This window comes from Anabrus simplex, chromosome 4, assembly GCF_040414725.1.
Source record: "Anabrus simplex isolate iqAnaSimp1 chromosome 4, ASM4041472v1, whole genome shotgun sequence".
NCBI classification, from domain to species: domain Eukaryota; kingdom Metazoa; phylum Arthropoda; class Insecta; order Orthoptera; family Tettigoniidae; genus Anabrus; species Anabrus simplex.
Genome location: NC_090268.1, coordinates 115,227,882 through 115,251,001, shown reverse-complemented (window position 1 = coordinate 115,251,001; position 23,120 = coordinate 115,227,882). Strand labels below are relative to the sequence as shown.

At 43.3% G+C, this 23,120-nt stretch overlaps 2 long non-coding RNA genes across 2 annotated transcripts in view; one reads left to right on the top strand and one right to left on the bottom strand.

Moving 5' to 3' along the window:
- Nucleotides 1-23,120, bottom strand: part of LOC137500409 (uncharacterized) — a 258,124-nt gene that overhangs the window by 189,604 nt on the left and 45,400 nt on the right. The gene's annotated exons all lie outside the window — the stretch shown is intronic.
- LOC136871675 (uncharacterized) lies at nt 9,375-22,163 on the top strand. Its single transcript, XR_010859783.2, has 2 exons — nt 9,375-9,504; nt 21,863-22,163. It is a non-coding gene; the product is annotated as an uncharacterized lncRNA (long non-coding RNA).

Below are 23,120 nucleotides of genomic sequence, written 5' to 3'. Positions count from 1 at the left end.
ATAGCTCCTCAATTCTAATCACGTAGGCTGAGCGGACCTCGAGCCAGCCCTCAGACCCAGGTAAAAATCCCTGACTTGGTCGGGAATCGAACCCGGGGCCTCCGGATAAGAGGCAGGCACGCTACCCCTACACCACGGGTTTGCGAACATTGCTGTGTAAAAATAGTAGATTTTACACAACTCCAAGAGTTATTATCATTTTATCATAATTCATCACGAGGGAGAGGAAATGTGAAAAATGCGGACATGCCACCAAACTCAGCGTTCGTCGAGGCAGCGAGTTATAATTTTTAGGTGCTCTCGCAGATACATCAGTGTCAAGTGTGGATGGTGGGCTAGTGCTAAAAAAATACGTGCTTCGAGAAGTCGAAACTTTCCTTATTTGATATAGGATATTTTTTAGTTCTTTGGTGCACTCTACCAACAATAAGATACGCTGTTTTAAAGAGCGAACTAGGTTTCAGTGACAAAACTGTGGTAGATTAGAGTAGCTTTTGCCGTGAAGTTTGCGTGGCATGGGTGGATCGCAACAGAAAAGAAATAGGTGGACCGAATATTACTGTGGAAATAGAAATTCGGCAAGTCTAAATACCACCGCGGCAGGTACATAACAGGGCAATGGCTATTCGGCGGTGTTGAAAGGGACGATCACACGAAGTTTTTTGTTGTTCCAGTAGAAAGTCGAAACAAGGATATGTTGCTGAAAGTTATTAAAGAGTGGGTATTGCCGGGGTCAATAGTAATTTCCGAATGCTGGAAAGCTTACGACTGTTTGGAGGACGAGGGGTACGTTCATCTTAGAGTCAATCACTCTATACAATTCATTGATAGCGCCAAGAGCGGACCTGTTAACAGGAGGAATAGGAGGGTGATGCCAGATAATAGGTCTTCTGTACATACGCAGAACAGTGAAAATATATGGCGACATTTAAATCACGACACGACAGTTCTTCTGTTCCGACATTTGGGAGGAGGAAACATTATTTCATCGGCTGAATTCCTCTTCAAAAGTGCCTTTCCAATACAGGACAGAGTTCACAATTTCTTCCTGACAGCTGCTGATCTCTACTCTCCTCTCCATTAAGATGGGTTCAATATCGGTATAAATCTTTATTTGTTCTATATACTTCTTTATGTGTGTGTATGAAATATTTCTCCTGTATTTCTTTTCCCTCGACCACAGTGTACCGCTACCTCGGAACCATTTTAAACATGTTATTATTTGTATTTCTCATTGATATTGAATCATAAATGCCGGTATTTACAAGAGTTACAACAGCGCAAATTATGCATTATAGTGTGGAGTTCAGAAATTACTGTATCCCTATATTGGTCTGGATAGGTTAGGTCCGGCTAGTGACAAAACCATTGGTCTGTGATCAAGCAAAGGGGATCTGGGGGCTTAAGATCCGAGGTTAGAAGACGCGAAGCGGCTTTAGACCTCTATTTTTTATTCTCATAAAATCACAGGTGGCGCAATCTACGCTTTATAGTGTTGAGATCCGTAATTACAGCATGGCTGCCTCTCAGCAATTTAAACATATTGTTATTTGTTTTTGGTATTATTTAATCATGGCTGGCGGTGGCACGAAAGGACTCTGCCATTGGCTGAAGATTTGCCCTATGAAACGTCACTCCCGTAATTCAACACAGCGAGATGTTATTAATTTTATATGCTTATTCTGTCAATTCTTCCTCCGGAGTACTTTGCCTGTAACATTGCCTCATCATTTTAGGTCTCGCTATCTTGAATCATGGGAGCGACGTTTTATTGGCGTAATCTTCAACCAGTCGCAGAGTCCATTTCCGCCACCGTCAGCTATGATTATTATGTTACTGTGGCGGCCAGTGATTAATTCATGAACTGATTGATTGATGATTGTTGTTTAAAGGGGCCTAACATCTAGGTCATCGGCCCCTAATGGTACGAAATGAGACGAAATGGAATGACATATTAAAAGTCTAAAATTCTCCACTGATCAGAATTCAAAAGCGTGAGAACGAAGAATGAATGGATTGACATGAATTTAAAACAATCAGTGGATGCGACCCGCAATGTCTCACATTCACATAAACTGACGTGACAAAATAGTGTTACTGACCAAGGGACTACTGCTATAGCATAACACTGAATCGATTATGCGTGCAGTCAAAAGGGGGTTCCTAAATCGAAGTTATCGGCCCCTCATAACGGTACTGATCGCTAGCAAAGTAGAACCATGGTATTTGTTCTGTTGCGGTACTAAGCAAAAGTAGCAGAGACTTGCGGCATTCCACACATTATTGTACTACTCAGAGCTTATGAAAATCGACATATAATACAGTCCTATGTTTTTCTCACTTTGCGGCGCCATTTACAGGCAACGCAAACCTATGGCGTTCATCACATAAGAGTACTAACCACAGGGATCTCTCCCTATCCCGTGGTGTTCCTCATATAGTGGGTACTAATCATAGGCAAGGCAGAACCATGGTAGCTATCATCCCATGGTCCTGCTCATATGGTGGTACTAATCACAGGTACTGCAAAAGCCGACCGCACGGTGCTCCTGTGTGCTACTAATCACAAACCAATTTCGTACCGAATGTAGTGGTACTACGCACAAGTAAAAGCAACCCTTGGTGTTCTCCGCCTGGTGGTACTAATCACAAGTAGTTTCATGGTTCTAATACAATCAACCCTTGGTCGCCCCTTTTAGTCGGCTCTCACGACAGGCAGGGGATACCGTGGGTGTATTATTCGTGTGCCTCCCCCACCCACAGGGGGTGTGTGTTTGGTCCGCGAGAGGTATTTTATTTCCCTCAAGTCCGCCGGCAAGCCGGTGAGGACCCCCCTATCCGCCACCTGGGACGCGCCACGTGGGAGTATCACCTCTCCCCCTGCTACGCCTGCGTAGCAGGTTCGTGGAATTCATGAACTATTAAACTCCTTGACTAGTTTTATTTGTTCCATATTTTCTCTGATTTTTATATTCTAGTATTCTTTGGTTCTAACCTAGCCAACATCTGGTACCAATCTTTGTATTATCTAGTTCCAGTAATAAATGATGATTATTAAAAAAAGAAAAACTACATCTGGTGACGCCGACATGATCGAAAGACGGTAACATGAGTACATAATCAATTACAAAGGCCGCAGTTGTATTTACACATGTCCAATCCAACCGTAAACAAAGAAACAATCGCCGGCATGGAAGTTTCGCTGGTATCGGTAAAAAATACCACAGTTTGGGCGTAAGAACGTCAAATTTTGGTTTTTACTATTTGAATCCCAATTTATCACCCCAAATATAACAAATGAGGTAACCAAATATCATTATATCTTAGGATCTCTCGACAGTAAAATTGCAGAATTAATATCCGACTACATAACCAAACCTTTGTCGACCACGCCGTGTAAGGACTTGAAAGCAAGTCTTACCGCAGAATTTGAAGAGTCAGTGACCTACAAGGTAAAAAAGTTACTTACGGAAGTAGAGTTAGGAGACTTAGAGAAACGCGTGCTCTGGCAGGTTTTCAAATAACCGACGATTTTTTAAAAAAATTCTTTTACAACGACATCCCACCAATGCACGATCTAATCTAGCTGCTAGCCAAGATGTAAGTCTTGATGCTATGGCCTCCATGGCCGACAAAATTATAGAAATAACACCACCTGGCCAGTTCATGTATAACACTGAATTAGTAGCTCAATCATCACATGACGAAAGATCTTCATGTCCTGAAAAGCAACTTTCTGAGGTTATAACTTATATCCAAGAGCTCCCAATCCGATCACCAACAGGGGATAGATCCAAATAACCTCGGCTCATCCCCAAGTATTCCATTTGCTGGTACCACTGCAAGTTCAAGCAGAATGCTGAAAATTGCACTCAACCATGCTCGTTTGTTCGTCAACCATCTACGAGTAGTGACACATTGCCGGAAAACATTTAGGGCCATCACTTGGCGCGGCACAAAGTGAGCAGGCTGAATTATCCCGCCACCTGTTCATAACAGATCGCAATATAGGGCTAAGATTTTTAGTGGATTCTGGAGCCGATGTCTCAGTTCTACCCACAACCGCAATAGAACGCAAAAACATTCAGAAGAGGCAACTCTATGCAAGCAAATGGTTCCACAATACACACCTATAGCGAACACCTACTTAACCTTGAAATAGGCCTTCGGAGAAAATTTCCATGGCAATTTCTTCTAGCTGATGTACGCCAACCTATTATTGGAGCTGATTTTTTTGGGTTAATTTGGCCTCTTGTTAGATGTTAAGTCAAAGCGATTGACAGATAAACTCCACTCTCAAGCACAAGCTTTATAAATTCAACAAGTCACAACTCGATCCTCTTGATAGATCCACAGCACAAGTATCGGGATTTATTGAAGAAATTTCTTAACCTCCTCACTGAGAAACCTAATTTCAACTCCCCCGGAGTTACTGTTCACCACACAGTCATCACCATGGGAACCCCCCCCCCCCACTGCATGCACGAGCCAGGCGCCTACCACCAGATAAACTCCCACAAGCAAAACTGGAAGTCCAAGAGATGATCAATCTCTATATATGTCAACCTTCTAAAAGCTGCTGGTCCAGTCCTCTCCACTTAGTCTCTAAAAGAAATGCAACTTGGCGCCCTTGTGGGGATTATCGTGCACTCAATGCCATCACAGTAATCGACCTCTATCCAGATCCTCATCTGCAGGATTTCAACAGTCAACTCTCCAACAAAACATATTCTCCAAAGTTGATCTCATTAGAGCTTATCATCACCCTGTTGCACCAGAAGGCACCCCAAAGACATCCGTCATTACTCCATTTGGTCTTTTTGAATTTTTGAAAATGTCATTTGGACTACGCAACGCGCTGTCATGAAGCCAGGATTACCTGTGCGCTGTTTTCAGTCTATTGATATCTGTTTCCCGTGATGGACTCTGGTTCAATGCATCCAAGACTGCTGTCCGAATTGTGGAAAGTAACAACCAGAATTACATTTGAATTACCTCCAAGCTACAAGGATATAGCGGAAAGCGCTTTTGCTGATACGATTGTTAAGGAGGCAGTCAGGTGGTGGTGGTGATTATTGTTGTAAGAGGAAGTGCAACTGGGCAACCCTCCTCTATATAACACTAATCAGAGAGGAAAGGGGACCGACACTTCAAAAATAAAGGTATCGGGCAAAGAAAGGCAATGGCCCCAAAGGGCGTGAAAATGGTAGACTCCCTAGGCCTCCATACGTAATACCGTCGGGGTATGAAAAGAAAAAGAGTTGACCAAGACAGGTCGGATAAGATAGATAAAGTGAGGAGCCGGGCACAAGTAAGTCGATGCAATTCCAGGACTCAGCTAAGGGCCCCGTGGTTGCCAATCCATACTCCAAAGTTCAGAGCTAAGGAGGCAGTCCTATTTGTTTTACAATTTCCAGCCAGGGATGTACGTTCTAGACACCTCATTTCCCTAGTACGCTTCTTCAGTGATACCTAGGCCAACTATGACAGCTGTTGGCGTAGCTGTGGAGTGGTGTTCTCCGCCTGGTGGTACTAATCACAAGTAGTTTCATGGTTCTAATACGATCAACCCTTGGTCGCCCCTTTTAGTCGGCTCTCACGACAGGCAGGGGATACCGTGGGTGTATTATTCGTGTGCCTCCCCCACCCGCAGGGAGTAGTGTGTTTGGTCCGCGAGAGGTACTTTATTTCCCTCAAGTCCGCCGCCAAGCCGGTTAGGACCCCCCTATCCGCCACATGGGACGCGCCACGTGGGAGTATCACCTCTCCCCCTGCTACGCCAACATAGTAGGTTCGTGGATATATTGTAAATAGACCCATTCCACCCAGCACCTTCTTTCTGCTATCCCCTAAAACACGCTAACAGTTATGATTATTGTTTTGATGATGATTGTTGTTTATAGGAGTCTAACATCCTGGTCATCGGCTCGATTATTGTTTTAAGAGGAAATAAAACTAGGTAACCATTCTCTATATAATATTAACCAGAACGAAAAAGAGGAAGGGATCCAGCACTTCGAAAACTGAAGGTATCAGCCAATGGCGGAAAATGAAAAGCTCCGTAGGCCTCGATACCTAATACCATCAGGGTCGGTAAAGAACATGCTTGCTTGATGATGATGATGAAGCTTGTTGTTTAAAGGGGCCTAACATCTAAGATCATCGGACCCCGGTAAAGAACAAAAGTTGACCAAGGAAGGTCGGATAGCATAGGTGAAAGTGAGGAACCTGGCACAAGTAAGTGGAAGCAATGCCCTGACTCAGGTAACGGCACCGTGGTTGCCAACCCACGCTCCCAAGTTAAGAGCCCCTGAGGCCCATTTTAGTCGCCTCTTACGATTGGCAGGGAATACAGTGGGTGTTATTCTACCGCCCTCATCCGCAGGGGTTCGAAGATGACATAATATCAATGCTTCTCTCCGAGATATCCGACGGGAAGTCTTCCAGACCTTTTAGTTCCGTTTATCGCTCTCAGCTTATTTCAAAGAGGAGTGGACCGCCTCTCCAGCTCCCAACGGGGCAGTGCCAGAATTTGGCTGCCCCATGATGTAAGTTTTCTAGCACGTTCTAGTGCTGAGACAAACAGACTGTGTTTTTTACTACAGAACACACGGAACATCCAGAGATGCACTCTGCGTGCAAAGTGACGGTCATAGTTTCAAAGTCGAGAGTCCAACATGGTCATCTCTGGATTAAGAAAAAAATCCATAGAGAACCGCTTTCAGGATGATCAAGAGTGAGATTGGAACCTACATTTGTACTCAACTGTGTCACCTAGAGCGGAATAAATACACCTTTTCCCAATCCCCGCAGAGTGTGTACAGTCGAAACCGTTTATAGCAACATCTATCGGTCCCGTCTAAATCCTATATAAATACTGTATTTAAAAAGTCGCTTATTACGACATATCGCACAAAACGACGTGTTTTGTCACATTTTCGGATAAATGTATCGGCTACAACGTCCAATGTTGTGATTTTTGTTTGTTACGCATTTGGGGTTTCCTGACAACAACATAACGCTTATTATTGTAGTTTTCAAATCAGTCTGTTCAATAGTCAAGGCAGGCATCCCTGGCGACGCAAAAGAAAAGAAAAGTGTTTAATACTGAAGAAAAGTCACATATAATATGGCAATTAGAAAATGAGGAAACAAATGTCAGCATCGGGAAGGAATTGGGAGTATCACATTGAACATTTTCTACAATTTGGCAGGACAGAGAGGAAATAACCCTCTTATCAAAGAAAAATCTTCAGCAATCAAGTGATCCAAATCATCTGAGCACGAAGATATTGAAGAATTTTTACTTAGATGGTTTAAGCAGCAAAGAATAAATAATCTACCGATCAATGGACCTACAGTATTCTGCAAGCGAAGGCCAATGAAGTTCCTCGTAGTCCTACTCCACAAATACTGTACTGAACTCTAAATAAAGTACGTATTTCAGTTACGTTTTTGAAGTTTTAACTTAATTCTTTTAATTAACCACGTAACTGTGGAGACATTTTTACCAAGAGAAAAACTGGTTTGTCCAACTTTCGGCTATAGATACCTGGATTTACACTCCCGACGGGGTCCTTAGAACCAATTTCGACTGAAATTCTGAAAAATCAGGAGAACACTAAATAGAGGGTAGAATGTGTCTAGAACGCTGGACTAATGGACAACTTGAACTAAGCATATACAACAATACAAAGATTAATTTTTCTGCCAGTGCAAGCCTGTAGTTTTGCCGGCGAGTCAAGTTCGCTAGTCAGTAATCAACTTAAAAATATGAAGGCGGTACGGGATGGGTGGCGTTCATCACGTTCGACCTGTTCCCACCAGAGGGCAGCAAGATCATGGTCATATCTATTGTTGTATGGGAAGAATGCCAAGTTCACAGATATTTTATTATCTGGATAAACCAGTGCCCTGGGGTTTAATTACGAATGAGAAGTTTTTACCGCCCTACCGAAGTGCATTGCTCAATTTACTACTCTCCAGCAGAGAAATTATAAAGTCAGTATATTCGTCATCATAATCATCATCATCGATGGATTAGAGATGGTTTGTCCGACTTACGATTCCGGCTGAGAGGTAGATAATTTTCACAGACAGAAAGATGACTCTCCACGTTATGAGCGCTCACATGTTTGATACGTTTTAACCGACTTCAGATATGACATAATTTAAACTTTCTGCATGCAAATTTCAACGTTCCTTTTTATTCTATCACATGACAGAGAATGGATCTCTGACGCGTGATTTATGGCTAATTTTGAGTTAATTTCCTTGGATGAACTCCAACTATGACACAAGAGATTTTTCACAAGCCGACATCGTGTACGACATGGAACGTCGAACAGACTTATTTTTCGTCCTACCAAATCAAATCAAAATGTCTGAACATGGGCCTAGTAGCTGACGCCATATTATTATTATTATTATTATTATTATTATTATTATTATTATTATTATTATTATTATTATTATTATTATTATTATTATTATTATTATAGTTGCTTTACGTCGCACCGACAAAGATAGGTATTATGGCGACGATGGGACGGGAAAGGCCTAGGAATGGGAAGGAAGCGGTCGTGGCCTTAATGAAGATACAGCCTCAGCATTTGCCTTGTGTGAAAATGGAGCACCACGGAAAAACTATCTTCAGGGCTGCCAACAGTGGGGTTCGAACCCACTATCTCCCGGATGCGAGTGCACAGCTGCGCGCTCCTAACCGCACGGCCAACTCGCCCGGTGTCAGTATTATTATTATTATTATTATTATTATTATTATTATTATTATTATTATTATTATTATCGTAAGGACTCATCCGACAGGTTACAGGCCTTCTGACCTCGTGCCATCTAGCAGCGAATCGGACCTCTAATGGATGAGTTAATTTGCAAGTCACCAATTGTCTGATGAACTTTTGTATTGAAAAAAGAAAAAGAAAAGTAAAGCAGGTTCCCAGACTCGAAAAAGCCTTAGTCTTTTCGGACTAGCCTCAACGAGACTGTTAAAAAGTTCTGGAATGAAATTTAAATTGTAGTTGAAAGACGCGGAGGTTCCGTTTGTAAATTTCTTAACTTCCAGAGAGGGATGAAGTCCGCGTCATTCCAGGAGAACTACGCACGCCTTTTCCACCTGGGTTAGGTTTTCAATTACACATACAAAGTAACTTGTGTCCAGATACTGTCTTTGGGATCTGAAGACCTCCATGAACCATGCTAGTGCCTCATGAGGATGCAAGTGATGCCACCTCCGGCTGGAACTGTGCCAATCACGAAGACTTCCGCGGCGTAACAAACGATGCAAGTTCAGGGCCATCTCTGTTGGTATGAGCACAGAAGAAATCCCCAGAAATTATTATGCGTCTGTGTTGACTTTCTGGTGAAGGTCATGAATGGATGCTCTTCAGATGTATAAATACCCTGAGGACAGAGACTGGGGCATCAGTCATTCCTGTATCGCAGTCCAGTGCATACACCACACCAGCAGACATCATGAAGTTTCTCGTAAGTATGGTTTTTCTTTGTTACAAATCATGCTATAGTGTTAGTACGTAAAAGAAACCCGTCTACAAATACTGAACCGACAAAGTCACAACCACGTGCTTGTTTTCAATTTGATACTATTTATTGAGATAAGTTCTGAAAGGGTTCTGAAATAAGGTTTTCAAGAAGAAGGAAACATGTAAGGGTTTCATTTACTCTTATACGGACTTGTGCGATGAGAACGTTCTATAGGAGAAAGCAGAGAAATCTCTGTGCAAGTCAAGAGTACTCGCAGATGAAGGCTTTCACTATCCCCCTGGTGTATTCCCTGCCTGTTCTAAATGGGGTCGGTAGATGCAGAGTGGATCTGGGCCCATAAGTGGCCACGGCTGGCCCGTGGTCCAACAACTCTGCACTCCGACCGGCCAACCGAGCAGAGGAGACGTGGCCACGGCTCTACCGTAGCTCCACGCCTCTGTATTCGGGAGACGGGACAGGTCTGGGCCTCATGGCTGGCCCCAACCGTCGGCTGTCCTGAGAATAGTTTTCTGTGGTTTTCCATTCTTCTGCACTAAAGCGAATGCCGGGACAGTTCCAAGTATAGGCCACGGCCGCCAACCCCCTCACCTTCTCCGAGCATCTCATTCACCGTAACAAATCTCCTGGCCTGACAGATGGCGTCACCGTCTAAGAGGCCCGTCTCTCCCTTCAGGGGAAGGATGAAAACGTTTTAGTAGTAGTCCTAAAAGGCGAGTTAAAGGCGAAATCAGAATCTTTCAACTTGGAGCGTGGGTTGGCGAACACAGGTGCCCTTGCTGAGTCTGACATTGCTTCTACTTAATTATGTCAGGCTCATCACTTTAATCTTTCCTATCCGACCTTCCTTAGTCAGCTGTTGTTATTTTCCGACTCCGACGGTATTAGGTTTGCGAGGCGTAGGGAGTCACCCATTTGTACACCCTTCGCATCTTTTACCAATACCTTCCTTCTCCGGAGTGTCCGCCCTCTTCCACTTCCCTCTGATTAATGTTAGGACAGGATGGTTCCCTAGCTGTACTTCCTCTTAAAACAATCACCACCACGATTGCCGTTTCCGATGTCCACAACGTCGGTACTAACTTACCCGTAGAGAGTGGTTAGCTCTATGCCCGGCCGTGTTTCCTCCAGGAATTAAACTGGTAGTCATTCCTAGCGTAGGTTGCGTGAACCCGAGGACAGGGAGTAAGTAGATGTAGAAATGGTGTCTTTCTCAATTACTTGATTTACTGCCTTGAAATCGAACCCGATTCCTACCACTCCTTTAGCCGTTCAGCTAAATCTCAGTTTGGCAGCCTTCAGCAAGTCTTTTATGTAGCCAATTCTATGACATACCTAGGTATAGCTGTAATACTTAGTGCTCGGGGATTTACTTCACATCAGATTAGGATATCATGGTGGACGTATATCCATTTTTCTATAAGAAAGGTAATAATAATAATAATAATAATAATAATAATAATAATAATAATAATAATAGTATAGCCTCAGCTACCGTGTGCAAGCATTATAATTTGAGACAGTCTGCTTCCTTGCTCGTTAATTTCGACTATGCAGAGTAAATGGAATCTCTATAGAGTGTCCATGTCTGAGTTTTAGCCAATTTTGTCGGGTAAACACTAAACGTGTTACCAGAGATTATTTACATGCCGTTACCGTACGACATGGAGTGTCGAATGGACTTTTATCCGCCCTTCAAACATCCGACTACCTCTGCCGGGTTTGAACCCACTATCTTGGGATCCGGAGGCCGACACTCTACCACTGATACACAGAGTGAGCTATTACAAATGTTACATAATCAGAAACACGGAAGATTACTGTGCGTAAACTAGCCCGAGTATGGAGGAGAAATTTGTTCTCTTGAGGCACGGACGTATTACAAAAAGCTGTTTGTAAAGGTGTTTGTGTGCAATGGCGCACTCGATAGAAGTGAGACATGGAGTAATCCAGCGAGAAGAGCAGAACATAAACTCTTCTAAGAAGATAGCATACAAGAACGGTGGAAGATAGTATTTCGTTTGAAAAGAGGAGCTTTCGGGATGAAAATATATTTTTTTTAGGGCACGTCTTAAGAAATCCACCGTATTAAACTAACTTTCTGTAGCTTATCTCAGTTATTTGTTGGGTCGCTGGAGTCATCCACGCTCATTTTCCTTTGACCGGGGTTTTAAGACTGATGCCCTTCCTGACGTCACGTGATTCTTGAGATGATAATCTCGGCTCAGGATCGAGCGGGATTCGAATCTCAGCTTCGCGGTGGGTGGGAGGCCACCAGCGAAGCATTTGAGTTAATTGGTTGCCTACGAGACATGCAAGGCCGGGAAATGTACGCTAATTCTGAGCATAAAAACCGTCCCCTACCAGGCACCCAGTAGTGCCATCGGACATCTCCACATCGCACTATAAGTTTTCATGTGCTGTAATGCATTAATATTGAGAGAGGCCTTTAATACATTTAGGTCCAGATTTCACGTAGTGTTAGTGTTCAGACGAGCTACAAGTAAGTTTCATATGTATTATTAAATATGACTTTTTGTTATCGTATTGCAAATCCGATTCTTCAAATAAAATAGAGTTTTCATTCGTTTCCTGCCGATCCATTTTTAAAAGAGAAATGGAGAACTGATATTTTGAGACGGGGGTTTGGCTGTAATTTGGCGTCCTGTTGTCACCGAGGACATCATCTCTCTTTCTTTTAATGAGCCCTCAGTCTTCGTAGGTTCTCCCTCCTAGAAAGAGGAAAGAGTCACACCTGTAATCAAGCGTAGAAATGTACCAATTCAGAAACCAGATGCTTACACGTATACTGTAACACCAAATAAAGTAAGAAGACAGTGTTCCACAGATAACGATTGTGGAAATATAATGTCTTCGTCGGATTACATAAGTAACAAAAATGCAATTGGAATTCAAGTTTTATTCTCACTTGCTGACCATAAATTCTGCACTCCAAAAGCGAAGTATATACTGAAAGGACAGTCAGATTACCGACTGAGACGAACAGTACGCAGGCTAAGAAATACAATCCTGGAAGAAAGTTGAGATTTCAATATTTGACAAAAAAAAATATTAAAATAAGAAAAGATGGTGGAAATAGGAAAAATGAAAGCATTGAACAAATAGTTTATGGGAATAATAATTTAATATATGCAGGAATAATCTTAAACATTTCTGTCCTTTGGTGAAGAAAATCACTCATAGGGTATAGATTCAAGAGGTCAGTTCACTGCCTCCGACGTCCAAATTAAATGACTTATGTTAGCTGTTCAAAGTGAGAAACTGGAATATCGCTCCATTACGAATGCATGAATCTGACATTCGTGGGGAAAAAGTTCGGATTCTTTATCATTGGGGAAATGGCTCTCAAGCCCAGAGTACACAACGACCGTGTCTTGACCGGTTTCTAGGATAGAGCCTACTCCAAGAATGAACTTGACGACAGGATTGTAAACAGGCTACTTTGTTCTTTGTTTTGGGGGCTATGGAAGTCTATTTGGATTCCCGTGGCTTCATATTTCACTCGCCAATTAACGGGACACAAATGCACAAATTAATTTTGAAGATGTCTGAAACTGGAAAAGAGGGGATTTTCAAATTTAGTGGTGGGTAAATGACAACACTATACTGTAGGCCTACGGCTAATAATGACAGTCCAATGATGTGATTCTTTACGACGCAAGATGGTGGAGCATTCCGCTACCCTTCAAGAAAATTACTTTACTTACTGCAAAACACTTCGAATTTTAGCCGTCATTCCTTACGTTATCTAGGCTATGTGATTTTTTTAATCTCTTCAAGGACGTTGCAGTATGTGGCCATTACACTGTTAGCATAATAATTACTCTCTGAGTTCATTTACAACCAGAAAAACTCCATAAGTGCGAAATTGGGTATTTAACCTATAAGTTTCAAAATCCTACAAAAGCCGTTGATTTTTTAAAAAATTCCTACCATTGAAATATTTCCCAACAAAATAAAGAAAAAGAAATTGTTTCTGAAGGGGAACTTAAATATTTACTCTTCCAAAATTCATTGACGCATTTAAATGTGATGAGTGATCAGAGAGCGCGGGCTGCAAATGTCATGAAAAAGGCTTGAAACAAATTTTCGACAATGAAGCTCATAAATATACAGTCCGACTCGTTGGCCGAACGGTCAGCGTACTGGCCTTCGGTTCAGAGGGTCCCGAGTACGATTCGCGGCGGGGTCGGGGATTTTAACCTTAATTGGTTAATTCCAATTGCACGGGGGCTGGGTGTATGTGTTGTCTTCATCATCATTTCATCCTCATCACGACGGGCAGGTCATCTACGGGCGTTAAATAGAAAGACCTGCACCTGGCGAGCCGAACCCGTCCTGGGATATCCCGGCACTAAAAGCCATACGACATTTCATAAATATACAGATGCACATGACCTGGAAAAAATTTAGTTCGAGACAAAGCCATTAAGCCGGAAAATTTTTAAAATGTGAATCATACCAGCAATTATCACGTTAAGTCATTAATTTACTCCCGTAGTTCCGGTACCGATACCAGACTGACCATTTATTTCATTTAACTGTGCCTAAAATAATTCCATATTTTACTTAAACGTGCTTTAAATAGCGTAAAATAACTCTAAATCCTTTATAAATGATCTTGACTTGTTTGTTTTTAGTTTTTAGTTGTACCTACGTCCGTCAAAATCAACATGTTCTATGAATTTAATATAGTTCACGCGAAGTGCATAGCACGATGTTAAGGCGTCTAGCGGATTATCGTGAAATTACTTGCGACGCGCAATTCTATTGCTCCACTTCCCGGCTTTGTATATCCCGTAGGCAACGGTTAATCACACATACCTCCCCCCGTCCGGTCTCATATACTGTATTCATGGTGTAAATTATTGTTTTAAGAGGAAGTACAACTAGACAACCATCCTCTTTATAACTCTAAACAGAGAGAAATAATGGAAGAGATCCGAAACTTCGGAAATGAAGGTATCGGCCAAAGAAAGACAAGGGCCACGAAGAGCGTGAAAACGAAAGAATCCCCAGGCGTCGAAAACCTAATACCTTCGAGGTCGAAAAAGAAGAAAAGTTGACCAAGGGAGGTCAGATATGATAGGTGTAAGGTGCCTGTCACTCAGCTAAGGACCCCGTGGACTCCCATCCACGTCACCAAGTTCAGAGCCCCTGGGGCCCCTTTTAGTTGCCTCTTACTGCCCCCACCCACAGGGAGTGAAGAGGTCTGACACTTCAAAAATGAGATTATCAGCAGACGAAAGTGTACGACCATTAAGTGCGTGAAAATTAAATATAACTTGTGTCTCGCAAACCCAGCGCCATCGGGGTTGGAACATAACAAGAGTTGACCAAGCGAGATTAAATAGGAGACCGATACGAGTAACTCGAAGAAATTATACACTCACTTACAGGTCCACTGGTCTCACAAGTTGAGAGCTCCTTTCAGTGATGAACTGTACTTATTTCTGGAGGGAAGAGTAGGAGGAGGCCATGATAGTGGTAATGGTGGTGATCCAACGATTAACAGGAAGTACAAATGGGAAACAAACATCCTCTAGTAACGCTAACCAGAAGAAAAATGGAAGAAGGCCTATATTTCAAGGAATTACGATAATTTTTTAAAAAAGGAAAGGTCCACGAAGGGAGTGAAAATAGGACTCCCTAAGACCTCGAAATTCTAATACCGCCGGGGTCGGAAAAAAAACAATATTTGACGAAGGAAAGACGAATAGGAGGGATGAAAGCTGAAAGCCTGGTACAAGTAAGTGGATGCAATGCCAAAAAATCAGCTAAGGGCCCCGTGATCGCCAACCCATGCTCCCACGTTACGAGCCTCAGGGTCGCCTTTTAGTCGCCTCTCACGATAGGCAGGGGCTACTGTGGGTGTTATTTTAGCGCCCCCACCCACAGAGGAACTTGAATTGAAGTGAGAATTCATGGAGTGCCACTTCGGGGATGACCAATGGTTAGGATTTACGTAAACCCACTATCTTTTTAATAACGTTAGTGAGGCTGACTATATAGCACCATACTCCAGTCCAGACACCATTAGACCTGTAAGAATTTGTAGAAGGTTCAACAGAACCTCATCATTGAAGGATGAACTGTAGGTAGTAATACAGGAAAATATAACTTTGGATTCACGGAGATGTGATATCAAATAAACTATACAATAAACAATTTTACATGCTGGTACAGAAGAGATGATAATGATTATGATGATGATGGTTGTTGCTTCAGACTTGGGAGAAAGGAGACGAGCTGCTCGACTAAGTGGTACGTTCCGAGCTGTCAGTGGAGAGATGGCGTGGGAGGATATCAGTATACGAATAAGTTTGGATGGTGTCTTTAAAAGTAGAAAAGATCACAATAAAAAGATAAAGTTGGAATTCAAGAGGACAAATTGAGGCAAATATTCGTTTACAGGAAGGGGAGTTAAGGATTGGAATAACTTACCAAGGGAGATGTTCAATAAATTTCCAATTTCTTTGCAATCATTTAAGAAAAGGCGAGAAAAACAACAGATAGGGAATCTGCCACTTGGGCGACTGCCCTAAATGCAGATCAGTAGTGACTGAGTGACTGAACAGGCCACTATTCCTCACAAACAGATGGAAAGGTCTGCTGACTGATCGTCATCTCGTAGGACGAGTGAGATGGTACTCGGAAATTTTAGACTACAGCGCACCCCGGCCAGGTCTACGCACCCGTAGGATGTGTACCACGGGGTACAGAAGACATTTTGAATATTATAACGAGAATTGGATACACGCGACATTGTATGAATTGTATACAAAATGGGAATCTAGTGGAGGAATAAATATTTATGGGAAGGAAAACTGAAAGTGGTTTCATGCAACACGTATAGTATGTAACCATGTCTTCGGCAATCGAAATTACTATGTGAAAAGTAATTAAAAATTTGAAATGAACATGTTAATGTTACACAGGGCTGACAGACGTAATTATTGCAGAAGATGGTATTAATATTGCTACCAAAATTACTCTAATCTCACTGAATGAAATATATTATATTGATAAAGACCAAACCGTGCAAGTCAGTTTGAATAAGAACATGAAAGATCGTGAAGCATAACGTTTTGCAATATTTTTATTTTTATCAAGTAAATGGTTGAAATAATTCCTATGCCATACGTTCCCGTTTGATTTTCGACATTCTACACAATTTCCAGTCATTCCATAAAATACTAGCTTTTCAGTAATGCCGGTAGCATACTTTATACAGCACAATTAGACAGTTATGGCATTACTACGTATATAAAACGATTAATTACTATGTTTCCAGCCACTTACATAAAAAGAAATAACAAATTTCCTTAAATGTCTTTATAATACTTCCCAACAATCAAATAATACAAGTAACTCCCAATTTACTTGCCGCAACATGAATGAGCATGCACGTGGCTGGTCTATTGTTTCGACTGAGAGCTTCGGACATTTAGCGCTTCTGACAGAAAATAATTATTGTCTCGGCTATCACGAAAAATCTTACATTTGTTTAAATGTATAATAAGTGAGCGATACAAGATTAGTAAGCACTCTTGATTGAAGTCTTAGTTGATACACCCCTTGAGCAGCAGATGTCATCAATTCATGTGTAACAGAGAAGTAAACAATAACCGTATACAAACTCAGTTTATCGGAGGTGGTGGTGGTGGTGGTGGTGGTGGTGGTGGTGGTGGTGGTAATTGTTGTTTTAAGAGGAAGTACAACAAGGTAACCATCCCCTCTGAACAAATTAAATGTAAAAATGAACATAAATTTTAAAAAAATATTTATCGTACGGAAGAATTAGAAAATTAATTTTAAATAATAATAATAATAATAATACCGGGCGAGTTGGCCGTGCGCGTAGAGGATCGCGGCTGTGAGCTTGCATCCGGGAGATAGTAGGTTCGAATCCGACTATCGGCAGCCCTGAAGATGGTTTTCCGTGGTTTCCCATTTTCACACCAGGCAAATGCTGGGGCTGTACCTTAATTAAGGCCACGGCCGATTCCTTCCAACTCCTAGGCCTTTCCTATCCCATCGTCGCCATAAGACCTATCTGTGTCGGTGCGACGTAAAGCCCATAGCAAAAAATAATAATAATAATAATAATAATAATAATAATAATAATAATAATGAAAAGGACCTTGAGAACATGAAATTTAGAACCCCTTGATTAATCCACTCTCACACATAAAGCGAATAAAGTTCAAGTGTCTCCTGCAGACTGAGGTTCCGTGTGTGAGGATGTTAGACATGGTGAATTCTGCACCACAAAAACACACTAGGGGGGGGGGGGGGAAGGGCGTTACCTTCCCTCTTTAGGAGATACCAGTGCGTAGGTCTCCCATGATCTTCCTCAATCTACATAAAACTACGGCACTCTCCGTGATGGCCGGAAAAAGGGCCGCTACATTGCAGTTGTCTTCTTAATAGCTCTCAGCTTGTTGGGAGTTTGGATAACTAGCCACTCCGATTCCCAAGACGCCAAGATGACTGGACGAAGCTGAGAATAACTATCCCTAGCAGGTACATCCGTAGGTCTGGTTGGTGAAAGTACCGCTTCTTTTGCGGTTTGATCCGCAAGTTTATCTCTCGCAATCTCAACGTGGCTTGGGAGCAACGCGAAAGTGATTCTGGTGGCAGCATCGCACAACCTGGCCAGAAGTTGAACAGAATATATAATAACTTGAGACACCTAGAACTTGTTTGGTTGATTTTCTGAGTAAATTGTCGGTAGTGACCAATATGGCAAATAGAGATTGATGATGATGATGATGATGATGATGCTTGTTGTTTTTAAGGGGCCTAACATCGAAGGTCATCGGCCCCTAATGGAACGAGATGAACGACATGAGATATGAAGTTAAAATTTTAAAACGTATACTCTGACTAGACTTTAAAAATGGTGATGAAGAAAAATGAGGGTGAGATTAAAACAATCAGTGGATCTAATACGCAATGCCTTATTTTCTAATAAAATAAGAGAAAATACAGGAAACAAACGAATAAGGCATTGCCTGGTAGTACAGATATATACACATAATTTACGGAAGACGTTAGAATAACACATTAAAATACGCAACACAAACTAAAATGAAGTCAATGGGATAAAAGCGCAATTGACACAAAAAACACCAGGACAAAGGACATCGTCACACACGATAAAACAGACCACTATCCCCTCATAAAGCGGATGACGAGGTCTGCTGACAGCTCGTCATCTCGCAAGATAAGGGAAATGGTACTCGGAATGTTAAGACTACGGCGCAGATCGACCAGGTCCACACACTCTGTAAGGATGTGTACCACGGTAAGGAGGTCGCCGCAGGTACACACCGGAGGGGGTTCTCCTTTCAAAAGATGCGAGTGAGTCAAGATATCGTGGCCGATCCGAAGACGACAAAATACCACGGCTTCCCTCCGCGAAGCCCGAAGGGAAGTTCTCCATACATTCGTTGTTCCTTTCGCTCTCAGCTTATTGGGAAGTGGAATGGCCTGCCACTCCATCTCCCAATGGGACATAACTAGATGTCTCAGAGATGAGAGTGAATATCTCTTGCTGGAACCTTGAAAGGCAACGGGGGCAGTGTAACTGCCTCCTTGGCAGCCTGATCTGCTAACTCGTTTCCCTCTATGCCCACGTGGCTTGGGAGCCACAGAAACGTGATTCTGGTGCCGGCATCCGAACACCCGGCCAGCAGGTCCTGGATCCGCTGCACCAGAGGGTGCCGAGGGAAACAGGTATCTATAGACTGAAGCGAACTCAAGCAGTCAGTATACATAAGAAAGTGTCGACGCTCATTGTATAGTGCGTACCGCAGAGCTGCACAAATAGCATAGAGCTCTGCTGTGTACACACTACAGGGAGAGCAAAAAGAAACCTATCATTGTCGAAACCGAACGCAGAGCCCACCTTCGTATCTGTCCTTGAACCATCCGTGTAGACGACGGAACCTGGATAGCGGCCAACAACGGAAAGGAAGAGCCTCCGATAAATCGAAGGGTCCGTGTTTCCTTTCGGGCCAGTGTGCAGATCCAGGATTATTTCAGGTCGTCGTACGACCCACGGAGGTACCCCACTTGGTTGTCTGACAAGGCAAGGAACCGAAGGTACGTCAAACAATCTGTAACTGCTATCAAAGCGTATTCCAACCGGCCGCGTTGCTCGAGGACAAGCGGCGTACAGCAAACGGTTGCCATTGTTGAACACGCAAGGATAGCTTGGATGAAGTGGCATCTGTCGCAAATTAGCAGCATAGGAAAAAAGCATTTGCTCGCGCCTCAGGTGTAAAGGCGGCACACCAGACTCAGCGAGCAGGCTAGCTATGGGGCTTGTTCGGAAGGCTCCCGTCGCCAACCGAACCCCGCTGTGGTGGATGCTGTTCAACTTTGAAAGAACACTTGGTCTTGCCGAGCCATGTGCTCCACTGCCGTAGTCTAACCGGGATAAAATATGTGCCCTATAGAATCGTAGGAGCACCGTGAGATCCGCTCTCCTGTTAGTGCTGCTAAGAAACTTCAAGAGATTAAGCCGCTTTGTGCATTGCACTTTTAGCTGCCACACGTGTGGCTCCCACGATAAATTACTATCGAAAAGGAGCCCAAGAAATCAGTACGTGTCAACAACTGGAAGAACGACATTTCCTAAATAAAGCTATGGATGAGGGTGAAGAGTACGTTGACGACAAAAGTGGACAACAGAGGTCTTTGCGGCAGAAAACCGAAAGCCATGTTCTAAGGTCCACTGCTCCACCCTGCTAATAGCTTTTTGTAATTGACGCTCTGCAAGTACCATATTACGCGAGCTACAGTGCAGAGCAAAATCGTCCACATATAGCGACGGTATAACTGCTGGAACAGCAGCAGTAACAATACCATTTATGGCAGTCGCGAACAGAATGACACTAAGGACCGATCCCTGTGGGACTCCATTTTCTTGAACGTGGTATTGCGAATATGTCATCCCTACTCGGACACGGAACAGACGGAGGGACAAGAAATTCGCATAAACGCCAGCAAGTTACCTCGGAATCTCCATTGATGCAGGACTGAAAAGATGACATATCGCCATGTGGTGTCATAGGCCTTCTCTAAGTCAAAGAAAACAGCTACCAAGTGCTGTTTGCGGAGAAACGCATCCTGGATAGAGCTCTCCAGGCGTACCAAGTGGTCTGTGGTGGATCGAGCGGCTCGAAACCCACATTGGCACTCGGACAAGAGTCTTTGTTTCTCCAGACACCACACGAGTCGGCGATTTACCATCCTCTCAAACAGCTTACACAGGCAGTTTGTAAGGCAAAACGGTCTGTAACTTTCTGTATACTTAGGATCCTTGTCAGGCTTGAGGACAGGAATGACTATGCCCTCTCGCGACTGAGACGGAAAATCACCCTCCATCCAGATTCGGTTGAACACACGAAGGAGATAGAGTAGACTATCATCACTAAGGTGTTTCAACATCTGGTTATGGATGCTGTCCGGTCCAGGAGACCTGTCGTTGCAAAGCGCTAGGGCGCTGCGGAGTTCCCACTCAGTAAAAGGCACGTTGTAGTCCTCTGAAGCTGGGGTGGCAAAAGTAAGGTGATGACGTTCCGCCTCCCGCTTCAGAGCGAGGAAATCAGGATGGTAATTCCCGGAGCCAGATACATCCGCGAAATGACTAGCGAGATGGTCAGCAATCAGGAGGGGTTCAGTGACGACACTGCCTGCAATGGAAATTCCCGGTACAGAAGATGATCCTTGGATACCCGAAATACGTCGAAGCTTAGTCCACACTTGAGATGATGGAGTATGTGACGTCATAGACGACACATATCTCTCCCATGAAGCCTTCTTACTTCGGCGAATAAGAACTCGCGCCTTAGCGCGGAGTTTCTTAAATTTTACCAAGTTGGCCGCAGTGGGCTGTCTACGGTAATGTTTGTGAACGCGACGGCGTTCTTTGATAGCTGCTGCTATGTCTTCGTTCCACCAAGGAACGAGCTTTCGGCGAGGAGTCCCCGAGTAGAACGGAATGGACTCCTCAGCAGCAGCAAGAATAACTCGGGTGATGTAAGTTATTTCCTCGCCGACGGTCCGCCTGATATCATCGTTAAAGGCAGCTAACGATGGGTACTTTGGCCAATCAGCATGTTTCAAAATCCATCGAGGAGGAGCCTCGACGGATTTGAAAATAGAGATTAGAGTATATGTTGGATGCACTACTTACATAGAGATGTGTAATATGGTATCGGGCGCTGAATCAGCACAGCCTAAATGGACTGATAATCCCAACCACCAATAATAACATTCTCATTTATCAATGTTTATTTCTTTGTTTCAGACCGCTGTGTTCCTGCTGCTCGCAGTGTTCGCCCTAGCCACCGCACTGCCCTTCCCCGCCAACCCAGCGCCACAGATGGCCCCACGAGAGGGAATGCGGGGATCGGAGACGTCCTACCCGTACCTCGTCTACCCTGCATACTACCCCATCGCCTACTGGGGCTGAGTTACAAGCCTTCACCAAACTGCCTGCTGTACCCATGACGTCTCGCTCAACAATGGACTAACCGCTTTCTCTGTAGCAACATAGTGTAGTTTCTACAAATCACTCAATAAAGCACATATTTTACAAGTTAAAATAATTAACTCTTATTTTAATTGTACCCTTAGCAATCTTAAAGAACTCCGTTCGTATTCATTTTCATAGAAAATTATTCATATATTGCTAACTATTGGTCACATTCTACGGCATGAGGAGTTCTTCTGTAACATCACCGAGGGAAGAATTTCCGGGAAAAGAAGAAGAGGACGGCCCAGTCTTCGGCGAATTCTGGGCTGCTTTGAGCCACTTCTACTGATGGTTGATCCCAACAAACAGAAACCAATCACTTATTTGATTAACTCATTACGTATCATAATGTTTGATGGTAAACCTGTCGTCATGATTTTGATTTTGATCCTACCGGGAGAGCTGGTGGTGCGGTTAGGGGCGCGCAGCTGTGAGTTTGCATGCGGGAGATGATGGACTATGTGAAGTCATAGACGACACATATATCTCCCATGAAGCCTTCTTACTTCGGTGAATAAGAACTCGCGCCTTAGCGCGGAGTTTCTTGAATGTTACCAAGTTGGCCGCAATAGGCTGTCTACGGTAACGTTTGTGAGCGCGACGGCGTTCTTTGATAGCTGCTGCTATTTCTTCGTTCCACCAAGGAACGAGCTTTCGGCGAGGAGTCCCCGAGTAGAACGGAATGGACTCCTCAGCAGCAGCAAGAATAACTCGGGTGATGTAAGTTATTTCCTCGCCGACGGTCCGCCTGATATCATCGTTAAAGGCAGCTAACGATGAGTACTTTGGCCAATCAGCATGTTCCAAATCCATCGAGGGGGAGCCTCGAAGGGTTTTTAGTTCATCAAAGTAAGAATGATGGGAAAATGGTCACTGTCACAGAGATCACCGTGTGTATGCCACCGAAACAGTGGAACAAACGTTCGGCTGCATAGATTTACGTCTATGCGAGAATATGTGCCGTAACGCACACTAAAGTGAGCTGGTTCCCCCGTGTTCAAAATACATAAATCCAGCTCTCTTATTAATG